General features: G+C 39.1%; 1 long non-coding RNA gene across 2 annotated transcripts; it reads left to right on the forward strand.

The window, feature by feature from the left end:
- Positions 1-1,202: 1,202 nt before the first annotated feature.
- LOC127491582 (uncharacterized) lies at positions 1,203-20,721 on the forward strand. Of its 2 annotated transcripts, none has more exons than XR_007920329.2 (3): positions 1,203-1,561; positions 15,514-15,610; positions 19,738-20,721. It is a non-coding gene; the product is annotated as an uncharacterized lncRNA (long non-coding RNA). The 2 variants fall into 2 exon arrangements; XR_007920328.2 differs by lacking the exon at positions 1,203-1,561 and adding an exon at positions 10,772-10,890.
- Positions 20,722-21,704: the final 983 nt, after the last annotated feature.

A 21,704-nucleotide genomic window follows, 5' to 3' on the forward strand; every position in this document is an offset into this window, starting at 1 on the left:
ATAAATATTTTTTTAAAAAAAGAATTTTAGAGGGGAGGAAAGTTAGATGCAAGAAGTCTTCCACTGAGAATTTTGAACAAGCTAAGCATTAATGTTTTCTGGGGAAGAGATCTAGTTCTTAACAGATCTAAAGGAAGAAGCTTTACCCAGTCTAAGTGGATCTGGGTGGAGAGTGTAGTCACAGCCTGTTTTAAAATTATATTCATCTGTTATACTTTTCCTGAAGAGGGGGTTGATAGGAAATGTGAAAATGCCATGAGATATGAAGAGAGGCAGATACTATTTGAATAATTTGAGAGGAAAACTCCAGTCTATTATCTGATTGAAAGGAAGCTGGTAATCAAAATCTTCAGATAATATCATTTAATAGTATAGAGGAAAAGGTGGAAGCTCCTTTATTAGTAGTAGTGAAAGCTTTCACCCAACCCAAGAAGGTGTCCACCATAAGCAAAAGGTAACGTGTTCACCTAACTGGTGGCATATAGGTGAATTTACCAGTGCTCCTCTGAAAATGATCTGTAGGCCTGTTGAGTGGGATATGGGGGTGACCAAATATTAGAATTGGGGTTAGCGGTTTGGCAGATACTACATGCCTGAGATAAGTTATGCAATGTTTCTCATACGGCAGGAGTTAGGTGTATGTCTGATCTCAGGAAGTGAAAAGGAGAGTTTGAGTTTGAGTAATAGAGAAAGTAGAGGTTTTTTAGAAAGGTAACTTTGAGAAAAGAAGAGTATTGGTTTTTCTTACAGAAACCACATTGAGTTCTTCCTAGATGCCCCTTGTTGGAACTGAGAGATTTCTGAGTATACAGGAGCTAAATTAAAGAGAAAAGATGGGATTGTTTCTTCATGAGCCCCCGCTTTAGTTGTCAGATCAACTTGGTTGGTAACTTCAGATAGGTATTTTTTATCTTTCTGGTGGGCTTTGCAGTGAATAATAGCAGCTTTTTTTGGCAGCTGGGCAGCATCAAGAAGAGCTTTAAATAGCTTGCCATTTATTATTGGGGCCCCCGGGCTGTCAGAAAGCCCCTTTATTGTCGTATCTGTGCATTGGAGTGGATGATATTATAGGCATATCAGGATTATGTGTGTATATAAACTGTCTTTTGGCTAAAGTGAAGGCTCAAATCAAGGCTAACAATTCAGCCTGTTGGGAGGTAGTGCCTCAAGGTAGGGGCCCAGCTCTGTGACCCTACAGGGAGAAGAAGAGGGGCTATCATCATAGTACCTCTCAATTATTGTGTATTCCAGCAGAAAGAAGGGGAGTTCTAGAAGCACTGCTATCAATGAACCAATCAGAGGCTTTGGGAATAGGTGTATCTGTGAGGTGGTAACATGTAGTCAGGGAAAAATCAAGAATGTTAGGACAGAAATGGGGTTCGAGGGGATCAGAGAGGGTAGTGGGGGATTGTAGCTGGATTAAGAGAGGAGCAATGATGAAAAGTAACAGTGGGTTGGAGAAGGGTAGACTGAAGAACTTAGGTTTGAGATGAGATTTCAATATAGATTGAAAATACCAGTGGCTAAAGGAGGTCTTGCAACACATAGAAGGACCAAATTTGTAAGTGCTGATAAAGGGTTAGCTTTTGGGCCTCAGGTATGAGAAGGGCTGCTATGGCCAGCACCATTAGGCATTGGGGCCAACCTTGATAAACCCCATCCAACTGTTTGGAGAAAACAGTCACAGGTGTACTAGAGCCTCGTCTTTTGAGCCAGGAGACAAAGTGCTTGTGCCTTAGAGCTATAGATATAGAGGATTGGTGGTTTAAGTGGGTTAGAAAGGCTCAGGGTGGATACTTGTAGAAGAGCTTAAGAATTTGGGATGGAGTCTCTATGGGGGAGGTCTCTTGCAAGGGCTCATCTAGATTGTCCTTGGTAGCTTTGAGCTAGAAAGTTCAAAAGATTAGTGGTATGTTAGAGAGAGAGATCTCTCAGAGGGGCTACAGAGTAGAAGATCATCACACATCAAAGAAGGTTGCTGGGTGAAAAATTAACTAGAAATCATATCTGCCTGGAGGGCTTGTCCAAAGAAGTGCACACTGACCCAGAAACCTTGGGGTAACACTGTCCAGCTGACTGTCAAGTAAGATAAGTATCGAGGTCAGACCAGGTAAAGGCAAAGAGTGGTTGGGAAGATGTGTCAAGAAGAATTGTGAAGAAGGCATCTTTTAGGTCCATGACAGAAAGAAAATAAGTTGTAAGGGGTATCCGGGAGAGGAGAGTTTAGGGGTAACTGGGATCAACAGTGGTATTAAAACACCAGAGGTCTGTACTAAGTGATAAGAGCCAACTTGTTTTTTGACAGGAAGTACTGATGTGTTATGGGGAGAGTGGGTAGGAATGAATATGTTAGCTAGGAGGAGGTGGTCTATAATACGTTTTAGACCTCTATGGCCTTCTGGGCTTAAAAGATATTGAGGAACAGCAATAGTTTTTGTAGGATCTTTTAGGGAGATGTGAACAAGAGTATGTTAAGTGGTGATTACAGGTGGGATGTATCCCAAACTACAGGGTTAACTAAGGGAAGTGGGGGAGTCTGGGGTGGAGAGGTGGAAAGAAGAAGGATCATAATGTGAAGTATAAAGGTTTGTGTTTTATCCCTGGTGAGAATGGAGATAGATGCCCCCAAGTGATGAGGAAGCTCCCTTCCTAGAGAGTGGTGGGCCAGTTAGGAAGAATGAGATAAGAAAGCAGAGTAATATCTGTGAAAGAGCAATATAAGGGAGGGGTCTTATTAAGCATTTCATAAGACATTTCACACCAAGAGAGACTGAGGAAGGGAGGAGTGGACACAATATTCATTTAAAATGGATAAACGAGCCCTCGTGTCCACCAAGAAAGAAACTCAGTTACCTGACACTGTCCCTATTACTCTCAGGTCCGTGGGCTCATCTGTGATGGGGACTTGGAACCTGTGCCTCCTCGTTCTGTTAAGTTTAACAGAGATGAGATGTCCTGTGATAGAGGGGTTTGAGTACACAGCTATTCCAGAAAGGGGGTTTCCCTCCCTGGTACAGTCCAGCCTCCAGTGACCACATTGTCTGCACTTGAGACACAAGGCGGGGGGAGGCCTCAGGTAGGGGCAGCTCCTGGCTCAATGTCCAGTATTGCCACATTTAATACAGGCTCCAGGATAGCTAGAGCCTGGAACTGAGGTGGACTTCGAGTTGGAGCAGGCCTTGGCTCATTTCCCAGTATTGCCACATCGATAACAGAGCCCCTGAGGGTGGGACTTGGCTTGGGACTGGGGTCTTGGTGGATTACAGAGGCAAGCATTTGAAACTGTAGTTTTCTATTTGTTTCCTTCTGAGTCCTTAATTCGTCATCTCTATTGTTGAAAACATGAACAGCCTCATCTATGAGGTCCCTCTGGGGGGCTTGTGGCCCATCTTTAGGTTTTTAGTTTGTGACAGATATCTGGATCTAACTGGGACATAAAGTGGGTATTTAAAAAACAGCCATCCCTCTGAGGAATTGAGATCAGTGTTAGTATACTTTGTCATTGCCTCTGTTAAGTGGGCCATAAATACAGTAGGTTGCCATTGGAGTCCTTGTTGAACTCTCAGATCTTTTCATAATTAACTTGTTTATGGTTGTTCTTATTCATAGCCACCAACACACATGAGATCATGTGTTCTCAGGCCTGTAGCCCTGGGTCCCTGGGTTGGTAAGTCCAATTTGGGTTAGCGTTGGCTCTGGGGATGACTCAAGCAGCCTCTGGGTATCTGTCTGGGGTCTGGTGGTGCATCTCATCTGCATGCTGCTCAGCAGCAGGCCTGATTCATTCAAATTCATCTGCAGTTAGGGTAAAGGACAGAACAAAATAGAGATCATTCCAGGTTAAGCTATAGGACTGAATCAAGCGAAGAAATCCCTTATGATATTTGGAGGGATTCTCTGAAAATGAGCTCAGTTGTTCCTCAATCTCACTGAGGTCTGATAGAAAGAAGGGCACAAAGACCCTAACCAGACCTTCCACTCCAGCCACTTCCCTCAAGGGGAGGAGGGATTTGGGTTGTAAAGCTCGGGAGTGTGTGTGAGGAGGATACAGGTATCAGGAGGAGGCAGGTTGGAAGGAGGCGGGTTGGGATCAGATGGGGAATTAGGTGGGTCAGTCAGAGAGGAGACTGAGGCTCAGGAAGGTACCAAGGTGGGTAGGACAGAAGGTCTTCTGCAAGGTCAGGGTCACAGAGAGTATGCAATGAAGGAGGGAACAGCAGGATGGAAGGCTAACAGAGAGTTTTTTCTTCCTCGAGGTGAACTGCATAGAGACTTTTAGCAAGAAGAGGATGGAGGGGTGCAACTGCCTCTACCTCCACTGGTGGGCTGGAAAAGGAGGAGAGACTAGAGAGAGGGGGATGGAGTAAGCAAAGGTGGTGTTCCTGAGATGCAGGCTTCTCAGCTGGAGGGGGGAAAAGGAGGGGTGTGGAAGTAGAAAATTTAAGAGGAGGGTCCAGGCCTCCTTCCTCTATGCGAACTTGGAAGGACATATTGAATGCAGCAATGAGATCTGGCAAAGGGCTCTGGCTGTAAATTCATAGGGAAATGAGAAAGTACAAGTGATAGTGAGAAAAAGTGAGTGACAAAGGTGGATCTCACTTGTTTGGGAGGTTTTGGAGAAGTATATCCCAGGCCTGCCTGGGTCACTCCAAGAACAGCCCGGGGATACTTGGAAGTTGCACCCCCCCTGCTACCCAGGAGAAGCCAGGTCAGCAATGAAAGTAGAAAGGGAGATAGACTCTTGGATATCCTGTCAGGATATTGGGGTCCGATCTTCATCTAAGGAAGAGAGTGGCCCTGGCCAGAAGCTCTGAGTCTTCTGACAGGTTATTCTCAGTCCCACACATCCACGGTCTCTCTCTTGAAAGGAAAATGGAGATGATAGGAAAGAGCAAGTAAAAGCGGGCAGGGATTCAGTGTGTCAGGAACAGATCAGCCCCCGGTTGCACAGGTAGCCAATGAGTGCCTGACACTCAACAGTCACTCGTGTTCCTCACTCCAGTTGCCACAGAGACAGAAAGAGTTTGCAAAGAGTTCAGAAGAAGGGGAGAAGGGAGTCACAACTCTTACCTAGAGGTTGGATCCTCCACTCACCTTCTCACTCGGTGCACCAAATGTAAGATACAGGGTGCAAAACAGAGAGGAGACAGAATACAAACTCACAGTCAGTAGAAGTTATTCAGAGAAAATAAACTTGCAGTGTTCAACCAACTGCCAGTGTGCATGCAGACTGAATGTGTGGCAGGGGGCCAGTTTCTAGATTATTCAACTCCTTTCTTTTCTCTGTTTGACAGCATTTTGAACTTAATTGTGCCCATAATATCTGTTATTCAAATTTCCCTCACTTTCCTGGCTTCCTCAGTATCCATCAATCATTTCTGCAGTTTTCTTCGTGTGATTTCCTGAGGTTCATACCACAGAAAAGTCATATCCTTCAACTTTCATCCAAGGCAGTCTTCTCCCATCACTTTATATGTTAAATCTTCCATGTCAGTAGGCTTTGCAGCATTTTCAAACCTGGAGTACCATTTTTCCCCTAAGCTAGTGTTCTTGTCTTCAAAAGGCTTATTTATTTTCCCAAGCCAGAAATCTGCACAATAAGTCTTATTTTTGTAATCATTTGTTTTAAATGCTAATCAAGAATGAATATCTCTTGAATAATACAACTATCTAAATACTCACAGCTATTTTTTGTTATTTCTTTCCTATATTTATAATAGAACACATACCTTTGCTTTCTGCCAGTCAACTTGAAAACACAAACTTCAATCACTGATAAGTCCTTATCCTATTATTCAAATACTTTAGAATCAGTTACAAGGCTTCTCTTTTCCCTAAAACTAAACCCGACTGTTCTTTACTTTTTTCAGCTTTTATATCTTCTATTATTTTGCACAATGATTTTTTAGTTGAATATTCTTCACATCATTTATCTGGTTAATTCCTAATCACTGTATCCCTATTCTAGATTAAGTGTGATCTATTCTAAAAGATTTCTTATGATGTTTTAAATGAAATCTTTATTAAAATATAGTATTTACCATGAAGGAGAGTCAAGATTGTGAAGTAGGAACTTGACAGCAGCTACATTGGCAATAACTCTGATGTAACTAATTTGGAATTCAAGAGTCTGTTGGAAACTGGCACCAGACAGGGATTCCCACTCTCACCATTGCTATTAAATATAGTCCTAGAAGTGTTAGCCAGGGCCATCAGGGAAGAAAAAGAAATCAAAGGGATACAAATGAGGAAGGAGGAAGTTAAACTATCCCTATTTGCAGAAGACATGATACTATATATAGGCAACCCAATATATTCATATAAGGGACTATTGGAGGTAGTTAGCAGGCAAATGATATACCCACAGGAGCCAGAGATTGGAAGCTCTTTCCCAAGGACCACACAGGGAATCTGTTCTGCCCTCAGAGTGGGCTCAAATTCTCCTTCAGTCTCCCACTGGGTTGCCAAAGTTACGGAATTGTAGTGTCTCTGGAGAGTACTCACGTGAATTCCGTGAGTTCTCTCCCCCACCATCTCTTTTTTCACAGTCTCAATTCAGTAAACAGCACTCTGGCCTCAGAATCAGCCCTTAAGGCATGCGGATCCGGCTGAAATGCCCATGAGAGTATTTCAGGCATGGAAAGCCAAGACACTCTGGGGAAAAAAAAAAAAAAAAAAACTAAATGAAAGATCTCCGCGAGGGAGATCCCAGTGGAAAGAAGGAGGTACCTTTCTCTGAAGGGAGGAGAGAACTTCCACTTTGACCTTAGCCTTGTTTAAATATGATCAGAGTCGGTGAACTCAGGGGGCTTCCATAGCCTTGGCAGCTCATGACAAGAGCCTAGGGTGATTACTGATGCCATAAACAAGAGTGTCAATTTGTTAAGTCAACAACAGGAGTCACTGTGCACTTACTCCTCATGTAGGATCTCTGTCCTTAGTGTGCTGTACATTGTGATTTAATGCTATAGCTAATACTCAAACAGTATTTTTCACTTTATGTTTCTGTGTGGAGGCAACATGTTGAAATCTTTACTTAATGTATGCTAAACTGATCTTCTGTATATAAAGAGAATCGAAAATGAATCTTGATGTGAATGGAACGGGAGAGGGAGTGGGAAAGGGGGGGGGTTGCGGGTGGGAGGGACGTTATGGGGGGGAAGTCATTGTAATCCATAAGCTGTACTTTAGAAATTTATATTCATTAAATAAAAGTTATAAAAAGTCAAAAAAAAGAATACTAACTTATTCACCATAAACAAGAGTGTCAAATTGTTAAGTCAACAACAGGAGTCACTGTGTACTTACTTCTCATGTGGGATCTGTCCTTAATGTGTAGTCCAATGTGAAGTAATGCTATAACTAGTACTGAAACAATATTTTACACTTTGTGTTCTGTGTGGGTGCAAACTTATGAAATCTTTACTTAATATATACTAAACTTATCTTCTGTATATAAAGAGAATTGAAAATGAATCTTGATGTGAATGGAATGGGAGAGGGAGCAGGAGATGGTAGGGGTGCAAGTGGGAGGGAAGTTATGGCGGGGAAGCCATTGTAATCCATAAACTGTACTTTGGAAATTTATATTTACTAAAAAAAAAAAAAAAAAAGAAAGATAGATCCCCAGTGGAAAGAACAGGTCATCAAAGAAGGAAGTACCTTTCTCTGAAAGGAGGAGAGAACTTCCACTTTGACTATGACCTTGTCTAAATAAGATTGAAGTCGGCGAACTCAAAAGGCCTCCATACCCTTAGCAGCTCATGACAAGAGCCTAGGGTGATTACTGAAGCCATAAACAAGAGTGTCAATTTGTAAAGTCAACAACAGGAGTCACTGTGCACTTACTCCTCATGTAGGATCTCTGTCCTAAATGTGCTGTACATTGTGAATTAATGCTATAACTAGTACTAAAACAGTATTTTACACTTTGTGTTTCTGTGTGGGTGCAAACTGCTGAAATCTTTACTTAATATATGCTAAATTGATCTTCTGTATATAAAGAGAATTGAAAATGAATCTTGATGTGAATGGAAGGGGAGAGGGAGCGGGAGAGGGGAGGGTCATGGGTGGGAGGGAAGTTATGTGGGGGGGAAGCCATTGTAATTCATAAGCTGTACTTTGGAAATTTAGATTCATTAAATAAAAGTAAAAAAAAGAAAAAATGAGACTATTGGAACTCATAGAGGAGTTTGGTAAAGTAGCAGGATACAAAGTCAACGCTCAGAAATCAACAGCCTTTGTATATACAGATAATGCTGTGGCTGAGGAAGAACTTCTAAGATCAATCCCATTCACAATATCCACAAAAACAATAAAGTACCTTGGAATAAATTTGACCAAGGATGTCAAAGACCTCTATGATGAAAATTACAAACACTAAAGAAAGAAATAGAAGACGACACAAAAAAATGGAAAAACCTGCCATGCTTATGGATTGGAAGAATCAATATCATCAAAATGTCCATTCCCCCTACAAGTTTAATGCAATACCAATCAAAATACCAAAGTCATTCTTCAAAGACCTAGAAAAAACAATGCTGAAATTCATATGGAGACACAGGAGACCTCGAATAGCTAAAGCAATACTTTATAATAAAAACAAAGCTGGAGGCATCACAATTCCAGACTTTAAGAAATACTGCAGGGCAGTTATAATCAAAACAGCCTGGTACTGGTACAAAAACAGATGGATAGACCAATGGAACAGAATAAAAACACCGGAGATCAATCCAAACATCTATAACCAACTCATATTCGACAAAGGACCTAAAACCAACCCCTGGAACAAGGACAGCCTCTTCAACAAATGGTGCTGGGAAAACTGGATGTCCACATGTCAAAGTATGAAGCAAGACCCCTACCTTACACCTTATACAAAAATCCATTGAACATGGATCAAAGAACTAGAGTTGCGCCACAACACCGTGAAACTAATTGATAGCATAGGGGAAACCCTCCAAGATACTGGAACAGGCAAAGAATTCCTGGAGAAGACCCCAGAGGCACCGGTAATCAAAGATAAAATAAACAAATGGGATTACCTCAAATTGAAAAGTCTTCTTTACAGCAAAGGAAACAGTCAGGAAAGTGAAGAGGCAACCAACAAAATGGGAGGCGTTATTCGCAAACTACACAACAGATAAAGTATTAACAACTAAAATCTATAAAATGATCAAGAAACACCACAGAATCAAAACAAACAACCCAATAAAAGATGGGCCAAGGACCTTAACAGACATTTTTCAAAAGAGGAAATCCAAATGGCCAACAAACACATGAAAAAATGCTCAGGATCACTAGCCATAAGGGAAATGCAGATCAAAACCACAATGAGGTTTCACCTCACTCCAGTTAGATTGGCTTACATACAGAAATCAACCACCAACATATGCTGGTGAGGATGTGGGGAAAAAGGGACATTAATCCACTGTTGGTGGGAATGCAAACTGGTAAAGCCACTATGGATAACAGTTTGGAGAGTCCTCAGAAATCTGAATGTAACATTAGCACAGGACCCAGCCATCCCACTCCTTGGAATTTACCCAAATGGAATTAAAGGGGAGAAAAAAAGAGCCATTTGCACCTCCATATTTGTTGCAGCTCAATTCACAATAGCTAAGACATGGAAGCAACCTAAATGTCCATCAATGGATGACTGGATAAAGAAACTATGGGATATGTACTCTCTGGAACACTATACAGCAGTAAAAAACAATGAAATACGGGCATTTACAAAAAAATGGAGGAAGCTGGAAAATATCATCCTGAGTGATGTAAGCCAGTCCAAAAGGGACAAATATCATATGTTCTCCCTGATCGATGGCAACTAAACGAGCATCTAAAATGATACCCATTGAAGTGAAATGGACATTATTAGAGAATGACTTGATCAGCCCTTGTCTAGACTGTTGAGGAACAACTGACTATTTTATTCCTTTTAGTATTTTTGTTGTTGTTGTTGTTGTTGCTTTGTTTGTTCTTACTTAATACCACTTGTTGAACTTTGTAATCAATGCACAATCATTCTTAGGTGTTTAAAAATTAACAGAAAAGTGATCTATGTTAAACATAGGAGTGGGAATAAGAGAGGGAGGAGATATATAGGTTGGCACAGGCTCACTCTGACTTACCTCCAATGGTGGAACTAGAAATGTGCCAAGGGATTTCAACTCAATCTTATCAAGGAGGCATGTACCAATGCCAGCACACTTGGTAAAGTGATAAGTATAAGTACACAACCGATCAAAAACATAGGGAAAGTGTCAAAGAGATTTTACAAACAAGACCAGTGTAAGCAAATAATGAAGGATAGAATTATAAGGGAGAGAATGATCCTGCAGGGGAAGCAGGACATACAGAAGACTCATAGAATGGCAAACGCCCAAAACAGCACTACGGCCTCAGAATCAACCCTTGGGGCATTCAGATCTGGCTAAAAGGCCCATGAGAGTCTCACAGGCATGGAACAATGGCAAAAACAATCTAAATGAAAGATCCTGGTGAACAAGACCCCAGCAGAAGGAACAGGCCATCAAGGAGGGAGGCACCTTTCTCTGAATGGAGGAAGGAACCTCCACTGTGATATGGCCTTGACTAAATAAGTTCACAGTTGGTGAACTCAAGGGGCTTCCATAGCCTAGACAGCTCATGGCAAGAGCCTCGGGTGATTGCTGACGTCATAAATAAGAATGCCAATTGTTAAATCAACAATGGTTTTCACTGGGTACAGGCTCCCCAAGTAGGATCTCTGTCCTTAATGTATTTTACTATGAAACTTAAAAACAACACTACTAGTCGAACAATACCCTAAACCTTGTGTGGTTGTGTGAGGGCAGCCTGTTGAAATCCTTCCTTAGTTTATACTAAATTGATCTTCTGTATATGAAGGTAATTGAAAATGAAACTCGATGAAGGGCGGGACGGGAGAGGGAGTGGGAGAGGGAAGGGCTGTGGGAGGGAGGGAGGTTGTGGGGGGAAGCCACAACAATACAAAAGTTGCACTTTGTAAATTCACATTTATTAAATAATAAAAAAAGAGTCTATTGAACGCCTTCAACTTCAATGAGAAGGCCAGGATGATGAATTGTGATTAATTTAATATCATTTTGTGATGATAGCTATTCATCTCCGTTCTCTCACCACATTTCAGGTTGATGTGCACTCATTCCAACAACAGTGTGCACCCATCTTGTTTGAGCTTGGGTGAAGCATAAATAGCCTGTCCTCCAAATATCAAGGATCTGTGCTCTGATCATGGTTGCTTTTTCTGTTCTTAGAGGTATAGACAAATAAGTGGCCCCTCATTATCTCAAGTCTCTCTCCCTCTAGTTGAAGAAATCTCTAAAGAATGTAAAGGTTCTAACCATTTTCCCCAACATTTCCTCATTTGGAAACCTGGACACCCAAAGATTATGTAAACTTTGAAGTGGCTAATGTGCTCCAGCAGGTTGTCATAGCTTGGGACACCCAGCTATTGAAGTGTCTAGGATCAAGTCCCACCTTTCATTACCCAGCTTCCCATTAATATACATTGGAGGCAGCACATTGTGGCCTGAGTATTTATGTTTCTGCCACCAATGTGGGAGCCCTGGATTAAGTTCCTGGCCATTGACTTTGGTCTGGCACAACCCCGGTTTTTTCAGACATTTGGGTAGTGAACCAGTGGATAGAAGAGCTCTCCCTCTGTCTCTACTCACTCCACCTTTCAAATAAATAAATAAATATTTTAAAATAAATATAATGACATTCAAATACAAAGGTACATAATGTGGACATTGAAATATCTACACAAGCTCAGAAAAGACCACAGAAGATTCTAAGTTTACACCTGTGTGTGGTTTCTAATATAAAGATCAGATGATCTTTTAAAAATTTTTAAAAATAAAACACAAAGCAGCAAACTCAACAGAATGGAGAAAATTTCATCTCCAGCTTTGACACGTTATAAGATTCAAACATTGAATTGCTAACACAGCAACAAAAATAACAAATGAGAAACAGGTATGTGGGTCCATTCAAAGAAAAAGATGAACATAAATTATTTCTGAGAAAGAGTAAATGATAGATTTACTACATAGAGACTTTAAAACAACTATCTTGAAGATATTGAAAGAGTTAAAAATTGTGCACAAATACAAATAAATAAGAAATAGAAATATAATAAAGAGAACACATAAAGCATGACTAAAACATATCCAGAAACAAAAAGTATAATAACTGAAATAAAAATTTCATTAAAGGGATACAAAAGCAGAGTTGGATAAGCATAAGAGAGAATCAATGAACTTATGTATCAAATTTTTAAAGGAAATGTATTTCAACACCTGACACAACATGGATGAACCTTAAAGACTTCATAACAATTGATCTTGAGTCAGTCACAAAGTACAAATAGTAATTCTAGTGGTGGACTATGCTGAATTGTCATGTCCACAGACAAAAAATAAAATAATGGCTGTCAGGGGTTTGAGAGAAGTAAGAATGTTGAGTTATTAGTAGAAGTTTCAAGCTTTTAAAAATAGTTTGTTTTATTTTATTTAAAAGGTAGACAGATAGAAGGAAGCAAAAACAGACATAAAAAGATTTTCCAGGCTGGCGCCATGGCTCACTTGGCTAATCCTCTGCCTGCAGCGCCAGCATCCCATATGGGAACCGGTTCTAGTCCCAGTTGCTCCTCTTCCAGTCCAGCTCTCTGCTGTGGCCCGGGAAGGCAGTGGAGGATGGCCCAAGTGCTTGGGTCCCTGAACCCGCATAGGAGACGAAAAAGCACCTGGCTCCTGGCTTCGGATCGGTGCAGCGCCGGCCAGCCGTAGCAGCCATTTGGAGAGTGAACCAACGGAAGGAAAACCTCTCTCTCTCTCTCTCTCACTAACTCTGTCAAAAAAAAAAAAAAAAAAAAAAAAAAAAAAAAAAAAAAAAAAGATCTTCCACCTGTCGGTTCACTTCTGAAATGCCTGCAAGAGCCAGGGCCTGGACCAGCCCACTAAGAGCCCAGAATTTAATCCAGTATCCAAATGATGGCAGGGACCCAACTGCTTAAAACATCATCTCGTGCTTTACCGGGTGCACATCTGCAGCAAGCTGCAACATGAAACAGATCCTGGACTCAAAGTCAGGTACCCTGATGTGGGATGTGGTTATTCCAATTTGCATCTTAACTATTTTGCCAAAAAACCTGCCACCAAGTTCCAATTCTGCAAGATAAAAATGTTTTGGAAATGGAAAGTGGTGATGATTGCAAAATAATGCAAAAGCATAAATACCCCCAAACTATACACTGAAATATTGGCTAACTGAGCACTTTTATGTTTTATATTTATGTATAATTAAAAATAATTATGAAATGTAATATGCACATATAAATGGTTCTAATTATTTTAAGATTTCTTCTATGTAGTGAATTTTTTAACTGCCAAGTAAAAATTTTTAAGAGTCAGAAAATAAAACATAATGTTTTGGTGTATGTATGTATTGTGGAGTGACTAAATCAAGTTATTCAGGATTTGCATTACCTCATTTTTCATCTTTGTAATAAAAAACTTAAGCAACTTTGTGACAGAGAATACTTAAAATCTACTGTCTTAGAAATTTTATACAGTTCATTGTTAACTACAATCACCAGAATATTATTAGCTCTCTTGAACTTACTCAAATGTCTGTGTTCTGGGGCCAGTGCCATGGCGCAGTAGGTTAATCCTCAATCTGTGGCAACAGCATCCCATATGGGAACTGGTTCTAGTCCCGGCTGCCCCCTACCAATCCAGCTCTCTGCTATGGCCTGGGAAAGCAGTAGAAGATGGCCCAAGTGCTTGGGCCCCTGCATGCGCATGGGAGACCAGGAAGAAACACATGGCTCCTGGCTTCGGACTGGCTCAGCTCTGGCTGTTGCGGCCATCTGGGGAATGAACCAATGGAAGGAAGACTTTCTCTCTGTCTCTCCCTCTCATTGTCTGTAACTCTACCTCTAAAAAAAAAAAAAAAAAAAGAAAGAAAATCTATGTTCTGCCAGCACCTCTCCCATACCATCCTCGACAACTGCTGTATTTTTGAGATAAAGCAAATAATAGCAATTTTATCACTGGAATTGGGATCTGTGGACAACCATTCCCAGGAAAAAACTGTCAACTCATTAGAAAATTCAATGATATGACATCTAATGCATATGAATGGAAGGAAGTACAATGTAAATTAAGATTTAGCACTGGAAAAATTCAGAAGAAAACTATTTATTTCATGAAAATATTTATTAAATTATTTAACTGTATTTATATTTGGAAGAATGGAGTACTCAAATTTTAAAAACTATGCTAAAATAACAAACTCAGGAATTGAAAATTTATTAATTATAATAAAACACATGTTTGAAAATATATGGTTGACTTTGTAGAATAAATGATTAATATTTGTTATCTGAAATAAAACATTTCACAGTGTAGCTGTATTAAGAACATGAAAATTCAATCAGAGCTAATTAAATCTACTTTCCTTATTAATATTTAAAATCACAACATTCCATGACAATGCAACATAATAAACTGGTTAATAATGAATCACAATTATCAATAATGGAAACCTAACTGGTTCCAATCAATAGAACATTTGTTTGTATTGATCCATATGTCAATGAACACCCATTATATTTGTTCAATGATTTTAATGATTTAAAATTTTCTTACACTGTTAGCAAGTATCCTTAATAGTATTCATTTTCAATATTTACTAAAAGCACAGATAAGCAGACAATGATATATTTTTACTTTTTTGTTTCTTAACTAAACTAGAGAGAAATTCATTTTTATTAACTTTCAGAGTAGATCCTAAGTGGACAGAGTATCCTTTATTATGTGCAAAAATGTTGATAAGAAAATATTTAAATTCACAATGTAGAATTATAAGGCTAAAATAGGCTACAGTAAGTATAAATCAACAGATAATTAGATAACTTAAATTTTCTATAAACAAATGAAACAAACTTGAGGGCTGGCCCTGTTGCACAGTAGCTTAGGCCACTGCCTCTGATGCCAGCATACCATATGGTTGCTGGTTCGAGTCTCTGCTGCTCCACTTCCAAGCTGGCTCCCTGTTGGTGGCCTGGAAAAGTCAGTGGAAGATGGCCCAAGTCCTTGGGCACTGCCACCTACTAGGAAAATCCAGGAGAACCTCCTAGCTCCTGGGTTGGGGGCAGCCCAGCCCTGTTTTTGTGTCCACTTGGGGAGTGAACCACCAAATGGAAGATCTCTCTTTCTATAACTCTAAATTTCAAAGAAATGAATACATCTTTAGAAAAACAAATGAAACAATTTTTGAAGTCTGAAATTTATGTTAAAAAATGAAATGCAGTAGGGAAGTTTGATCTTCTGGGAATACCTGTGGCTCTGTTTTCTTTGTCCTGAGGAAATTAGCTTCCATTGCCTGATGATCCTGTAATAATCTCAATTGAAATAGTTGTATTGCTGGGAATGCATCATCTCCTCAGGACTAACCCCATCACTACTTATTCCATTCGTATAGCCTGTGTGAGAATGCAGCATCCTCACAGCCAGCAGATCTCAAGGTATGGATCAAGGACCACTTAGAATCCCCAAGAACTTGCCAGAGCATTCCAAAGGTAAAGCTTCTTTTCCTAAGAATATTACTATGGTTTGAACATGTGCCCTGGAATGTATGTATTGGAATCAGTCATGAAGCAGTGATTAGATAATGCTGGTTCTGCCCTCCTGAATAGATGAATGTCCTTAGTATGGGAACAGGTTCATTAGGATGAGAGTGGGTACAATATGAAAGTGAATTCAGCTCCCTTCTGCTTACTTTCTGGCTTTCCCTTGGGTGTCTTCTACCACAGTATGATGCAGCAACAAGGCTCACATCAGGTGTGACTCCCATAATTTGAACTTCCAATCCTATCAAAACAAAAGCTTAAAATCTTTGTTCATAATAAGTTACCCTTTCTTATATTCTCTTATAACAGCACAAAGCAGGCTATGACAAATACTACAATCTTAACTGCCCTGCTTACTCTGGCAACAAAGTAGCCCAAGAAGTTGGGGTTGGCTCTACCGGTTTGCTTGATTTTTTGACTGCAACAGCTGCAACATGTACTTAGGACTGAGAGGTGATCTGCATTTAATAAGTTATGATACTTGAATTTCTGTCAGAAATGTTGAGTAGAGAGGATCTGAGAACATAGTTCTCAGGCACCTACAGACTGATTCTTTAGCAGGAGGACTATGATATGAAACTATTTGTAAGCCAATGTGCAAGTAGTCCCTTTCCATGCACAGTGATGATACAAAAGTGATGGTGTGTAAGTCCTCTGGCACACAAATAGAATGAAAGCAATGGCACACCCTATACTAATGAGCACTATATCCATCACTTGCATCTACTCCAAGAAAACAAAAAGCTGATTTCATATGGCATGCCTATATAAAGCACTAAAAATTTTAACTTTATTGAAGCCTGACCATTGTATACATAGTTTATAATATTCTGTGTAATAAAACTTGAAGTATGCATAAACAACTTCTGTTGAATATTGAAGTACAATTAATTGAATTGTACAATGAGCTATCATCCACATCATTTTATATATACTTAAATTTCCTTGCTTTATTTAGCTTATATATATACATAAATTTACTTGTCATAGCCACATATTTAAGTTTACTATACATAGGTTTCTTTATCAGTAAAATGCAGATGAAAATAATGTGCATTCATAAAATTCTCAGGAAGATCAGTTAAAATATTAACATAAAGAGTTCCTTGAGGTAGCACATAGCTTATCTGCTCAATCATATTAAAAAGTAATAATATCAGCGCCAATGTTGTGGGGTAGTGGGCTAAGACTCCATCTGCTGCACTGGCATCCCATATGGGCACTAGTTCAGTCCCAGCTATTCTTCCAACCAAGCTCTCTGCTATGTCCTTGGGAAGTGGTAGAGGATGGCCCAATTCCTTGGCCCCTGCACCTGTATGGGAGTCCTGGAAGAAGCTCCTGGCTCGTGGCTTCAGAAAGGCCCAGCTCTGGCCATTGCAGTCATTTGAGTTGTGAACCAGTGGATAAAAGACCTTTCTGTCTCTCCCTCTCTCTGTCTGTAACTCTACTTCTCAAATAAATCAGTAAATAAAATCTTTAAAAAAACATAATAATATCATATGTTGAGTGTTAATATATGCCTGACAGTGTTCTAAGTGCTGTATATTGATTATCATATTTTATATTTTTATTTATTTAAACATAGAAACTATCATTTAGGTCTTTTTTGGAGAGGAAGATGTTCATCACAGACTCATGATCCAGACATTCTTTATTCCCAAGATAACTTACGGAATCTCTGTGCAATACAGTCTTCCAGTATTATTATCCATTGCATTACTTTATATCAGTAAGGAAGAACATATAATTTTTTCTTATCAGAACTTAACCTATGAGTTAATAATATCCTTATATCCGATATTCCATGCCTTCAGGTGATTATCACTTTTCCATAGTATCAGATATTGAATAGGAAAGTTGGGAAAATACCTGATTAATTTCTATTCTTGTTCCAAATTAACATAGAGAACTATAAATTATCCTAACACATTTATATATAAACCTAACAGATAGGAAATATATTTATATTTACTTATTTATATATTTTATATTTATATATATTTATTATATTTCATTTATTTATTGATGTGGGGAGCAACTCAGACTAGACTAAGTTACTGGAATTAAGACTTATTCTATGCATCTGCTCTCCCACAATATGGCGCTGGGAGAGGAGTAAACAACTTTTACACAGCTGCCTCCAGTTCGACCAACAACCTGCAGGAGCTGATCCTGCTCCTGATTGGAGGAGAGCAGCGTACTCGGCATGTGGGTAGCAGAGTTGGGATTGGTGGAAGAGGACTATAAAGGAGGAGAGAGACAACATGCACCAGGAACATCTAAAGGGAACATCCGGATAACATCTGAGCAGCCCCCAAGAGAGCCGGCCGGTGGTGTGCCACTCCCCCGCGGAAGTGGGGAAAGTGGCAGGGGGCACCGCCCTTCCACGGAGGTGGAAGGATTGGCAGCCAACCCGGGAAGAACCAGCAGGAAACCTGGGAAGGGCCGAGCAGGCGAAAGAACAGCGCAGGGTCCTGTGTCGTTCCTCCACGAAGAGGGGGAGCGACAACTGATACTACTTTTTTTTTTTTCAATTTTTGTTTCCTTTCTACTTCTCCTTGTTTGACCTAAAAAATGTGATGCTTTGAAAACCTCCCATTTTTTTTCTCTCTTATAAAAACTATCATTTTTTTTTTTTGACAGGCATAGTGGACAGTGAGAGAGAGAGAGAGAGAGAGAGAGAAAGGTCTTCCTTTTCTGTTGGTTCACCCCCCAATGGCTGCTGCGGCTGGCGCACCATGCTGATCCGAAGCCAGGAGCCAGGTGCTTCTCCTGGTCTCCCATGCAGGTGCAGGGCCCAAGGACTTGGGCCATCCCCCACTGCACTCCCAGGCCACAGCAGAGAGCTGGACAGGAAGAGGAGCGACCGTAACAGAATACGGTGCCCTGACCGGGATTAGAACCCAGTGTGCTGGCGCCACAGGCAGAGGATTTTTAAATGATGCTTTTCATTTCCAAATTTATGTCATTGATTATGTATTATGTACAGTACTACAGCATCATCAACTAAATTTGTACTTTTTTTAAAAGGACTATGCTACTTTGAAAATATTGTTATCAAAAATGATTGTGATTCATGTATCATGATGGCTAACACACAGCACAGTTGTATTCATGATCTGTCTAAAATATTTATTATTTCCACTTTTTATGACTTAAGGCATCTGTTTTGCTGACTATTTTCATTTAATAGGTAGGATATGAAATATATCTAGTTAGAATACTTCTACATTTTTATATTTCACTTTGATCTTTTGACAGCTATGCCTATTGCACACAAGCTTGCACACAAACATACACATACACTACTTCAAACTTTGAATAACTTTCAAGATTTTCCTTAGGAAAAAAATTCTATCTTCTTGAAAGGACAACATTATTGAATTTGGATAAATTAAATGTCATCCATGTCAATGTTCTTTGGATGGTCGGCTCTCAACTACCTCGTGAAATGTTTGAAAAAAGATAAACTGCCGTTGATTCTTTGTTTATGTGAAGATCGGTTTAAAGCATAACATGATCAGCTTTCTTTACCTTAAAAAATCAAATCAGTTAGTGATCAACATTCTCTTAATTTTGGCAAAGAATGCACTTAATTTAGATAGTTCAAAATATCTCTGTAAAATAAGTAACTTATGGAATGTAGGAGAATTATTCACATGTGATTTAAAGGAGATATTGGTTTACATGAACCCTCCATCCTAAAACTACTAAGGAGTTTGTAATCAAAGAAACATTTAACAAAAATGTTTTAAAGAAGATTTCACAGCCAAGTAAATATATATTATTCTGTGAAGTGAAAAGTGGTCATGAAAAATAAAAGCTAACATTGATCATATATAAAATACTTCATCTATGAACTTTGACAACATCGTTGATGCATTTGTCATATCCGGCTATTTTCCTGACCACCCTCATGCTTAGCAATTAGAAAATATTATACATTAAAGTTGTTATTGTTTGATAAAATATTTGCCTATGTGTTAGGTTAGAGTTGTGTTATAAAATTGGTCAAATTTTCCAATGTTTTCGATATACTAAGATTTGTTGTGTTTTATGTTTTCCACTTTTGTCAGGTTGTATCAGTGGTGGCTAGGAAGCATTCCCTTGGAGAGGCTTCAATACATCCAGATTGTTGTGCCCCACCCCATCTCTAGAGTTTCTGATTCAGCAGACCTTCAGTGGAGTTTAAGAATTGTACAGTAACTCTACAATGTATTAGCCTAGCAAAGACTTCCTGGGTAAGATCCCAGAACTACTGGCAATAAAAGCAAAAATAGGCAATTCATATCTTTACATCAAGCTAAGAAGCTTCTGCACAGCAAAGCAAACAATTAACAAAATGAAAAGACAACAGACAGAATGAGTGGTAATATTTGCAAACTGCATCCAGTAAAAGATTAGTATCCAGAATATGTAAGTAGATCTAGAAACTCAAAAGCAACAAAGCAAACAACCAAGTTAAGGAATGGGCAATGATATGAGCAGACATTGCTCAAAGAAATCAAATGTCAACATTCACATGAAAAAAATGCTCAAGATCACTAGCCACCAGGGAAACACAAATAAAAGCCACAATGTTTCACATAAACCCAGTTAGAATGGCTATCATCCAAAAATTGAAAAAAAAAAAAATGAATGTTGGTGAGACTGTGGAGAACATGTACTGTTATACATTGTTACAACCACCCTGAAAAACTGTATGGAGATTCCTCAGAAAGCTAAAAATAGATCCTCTCTTGACCCATATCCAAATCCTGGAAATATCCAAAGCAAATATCTAAATATTCAGATAGCATACGGAAATAGCATTTGGAAATACCCCATCAGCATATGAAAGAGGTAACTGAAATTCCATGTTCATAGTAGCGCAATTCAATAGCAGTAATGTGGAATCAATTTAGGTGTCCATCAACTGATGATTAGATAAAGAAAATGATATATATATATATATATATATATACACACATGATGGAATATTATTCAGCCATGAAGAGGAAGAAATTCTGAGATATGTAACAAAGTTGTTGGAACTGGAAATCATTATGCTAAGTGACATAAGCCAGACCCAGAAAAATAAATATTACATGTCATCTGTTATTTGTGGGAGTTACTATAATTTTCTTTTAAAAAAGGGAAAAAGAAAGAAAGCAAGAAGAAAGTGAATGGGGGAGAGGGAGTGTCAGAGGGAGGGAAGGAGGGAGAGAGATACAAAGAAGAAAGAAGAAAGAAGAAAGAAGAAAGAGGAAGGAAGGAAGGAAGGAAGGAAGGAAGGAAGGAAGGAAGGAAGGAAGGAAGGAAGGAGAGAGAAAGAAAGAAAGAAAGAAAGAAAGAAAGAAAGAAAGAAAGAAAGAAAGAAAGAAAGAAAGAAAGAAAGGAAAGAAGGAAGGAAGGAAGGAAGAAAGGAAGGAAGGAAGGAAGGAAGGAAGGAAGGAAAGGAAGATAGAAATTGTAACACTAACCAAGTCACAGGTAATACTGATAATGGTGGACCTGGAATCAAACATTGAGAACAACTGTATTGCAGTATAGTTTGTTTTTTGTTTGGTGATCTCAGGGTTTCTTTTTTATTCTTTGAATTGATATCTTTCAGCAGTTTTGACAAATTCCTTGGAATTACCTTATCAAATGTTTCTTCTGCCCCATTCTCTGAACTAGCACTCTTCCCTGTCTTCTATATCTCTCTAGTTCTCTTTTTTTTCCTATTGTCTTTTCCTCTGTATACTTTATTTTGCAGAATTTATATTAATCTCTTCCATTTTACCACTATTTGAAACTTCAGCCTCATAACTAGTATTGAGGAAAGAGTTTGTAGACCTGGTTTTTATTGATCTATCTTTGAAAATAAAATATTCATATCTGTAGGCTTTAGTTGTGAAATCTACTAATGATAATAACCAAAGACTTGCCATTAAAAATTAACCATCCAAACACACATGGTTCCGCAAGTTCATACATTTTCTGAACATTATAGAAAAAGCCATTTTAGATAATTAATTTGAGGTCCTCATATTTATGTTCATTTTATTCCATTGATTTGGCT

The sequence above is a fragment of the Oryctolagus cuniculus genome, chromosome 3 (assembly GCF_964237555.1).
Source record: "Oryctolagus cuniculus chromosome 3, mOryCun1.1, whole genome shotgun sequence".
In the NCBI taxonomy this organism is placed as follows: domain Eukaryota; kingdom Metazoa; phylum Chordata; class Mammalia; order Lagomorpha; family Leporidae; genus Oryctolagus; species Oryctolagus cuniculus.